This window comes from Accipiter gentilis, chromosome 20, assembly GCF_929443795.1.
Source record: "Accipiter gentilis chromosome 20, bAccGen1.1, whole genome shotgun sequence".
Classification (NCBI taxonomy): Eukaryota; Metazoa; Chordata; class Aves; order Accipitriformes; family Accipitridae; genus Astur; species Astur gentilis.
In genome coordinates, this window is record NC_064899.1 from 19062654 (window position 1) to 19064525 (window position 1872).

General features: G+C 40.6%; 1 non-coding gene across 1 annotated transcript; it reads right to left on the reverse strand.

The window, feature by feature from the left end:
* Nucleotides 1-206: 206 nt before the first annotated feature.
* On the reverse strand, nucleotides 207-314 carry LOC126048795 (U6atac minor spliceosomal RNA). Its single transcript, XR_007508982.1, has one exon. It is a non-coding gene; the product is annotated as a U6atac minor spliceosomal RNA (small nuclear RNA).
* Nucleotides 315-1872: the final 1558 nt, after the last annotated feature.

Here is a 1872-nt window from a genome sequence, read left to right on the forward strand (position 1 = left end):
TGGAATCCCATTTAAGCTCTTTAAGTATAGATAATGCTGAAAAGCCTGATCTGTCAGTCTTGAGTGGGGAGTCTTTTATACTCGGTAGGAAGTAGCGGAGCAGTGGTCTGTTGCCGTAAATCTAGCTGTTGTTCAGACTCACAGAGATGTATCTTTGCTCATTTTTGATACGCTTTCTAGAATCTTGTTTTCAAGGCAGAGTTTTAAAAAATTTTTAAAACTAAGGAATTGCTGAAGCATTCATCTGGATGTATGAAACTGAAGTTTAATTCCTTCCTTTGCTTGGGGGATGCAGATCACATCTCCTGCATCATGCTGAAGCGTTCTAATAATAGGAGCTCTTTTAAAGAGTCCTTGGATGAGAGTTATTGGACATGCTGGCAACCTCTTGTCATTCCAAAGTGGTTAATTATTGTTGTGCCCAGCAGCCTACATATATTCATGCTATTTAGACATTTGTATCAAGTATGTGTGTTCGTGTACAGAGTGAAATTAAATGCAAATGTTGGTTAAAAAGATTCATTACTGAAACATACAGACTGAGTCACCAAAGAGTGAGAACTTTACCCCTTGTTGGGGCAAGCAGCCAGGTACAGAACATGAAACTTGAGCCAAAACCCAAATGTATGCATTTACATAAGTATGAAGTAAAACACTATGTATTTCAGTGTAGAAAAATAGCACAACTGTATCCCAAATTACATCAATTTAGCTTTTCACTCTGAAACTAATCTGACTCATCCACCTGAGGATTTTGAAGGACAGATTGGCTCTAAAAGCTGTCATGGTCAACTGAGAGTAATTTTCTTTCTAATAGATGGAACTTCATGTATAATACAGACAGAAAACAGAATCCTAATGGTCACAGCTGATAGAAAGGCCATAGCAAACCAGCTGGAAAAAAATGAACTTTTCCCCTTTTGTCTTAGGGTATATAGATTTTTAGTGTGGTTGCCTGTTTACCAGTACTGTCTGTTTTGGGGGTTGTGTGTAAATACCTTTATTTGTCTTTTACCCTGACCTGGTTTGAATGAAGAGTAACCAGAAAAGAGCTTTACTCAGGAGTGTGGCACTCGGAAGCCTTACCAGTTACCTAATTCCCTGTCATGTTCTTTAGTGTGCCCAGAGTGGAAATATGAGTGTGCCTCCATTGAAGCAGCACTGGAACTAGGGGTTTGGAGAAGAGTCTTTTGTAGTCAGTGGTGATCAGGTAGGGTCCTTGGCATGCAGCAAGACTTAGAGAAGCAGAGTTAAGCTCAGAAGATCACCACTGATTTTTGGGTGGGGGAGTAGGGAGTGTTCTCTGTTCTTCTACAAAAATTTGGCACCCAAAAAGATTTTTCCAGATTATTTCAACTGCGAAGAGGGAGCAGGTTCTTGTTTTCTGGTAGTCAGAAGGTTCCTTGAGGAGTGTTATTTACGATTTTTACCCAATGACTGCTTCATATATCAGGGGCCTGTTTATAGGCAATTTCTGAGGGCAGTAGCTACTTGTGGGCAATATTTTCACAGCAGTGGGCCCAGATGACCTTCAGCAGGGGAACTGAATCTGTCTGGTATGTTCTTGATAACTGCTCTGCTTGCTAGCTTATTGTGTAATTGAGTGAACATTACCTCCATTTGTCTGGAGGCAGCTGCTGCCACATTTTAGAAGGAGCCCAGTTGAACAGCACATCAGGAGAGTGCACTAAGGGTGCATACTGTGAGTTGAGTCCCTGAAGGGTTTAAAATGGACAAATGCTTTATCTCTGGGAAGGAAATGTGATACACGAATTTATGAACATGCATATAGTGCAGTAACACTGAAGGAACTCATGGAGATCCAGATACACTGAGGACTCAGAAAAGAGTAAGAACAAGAATGGTTTGTCT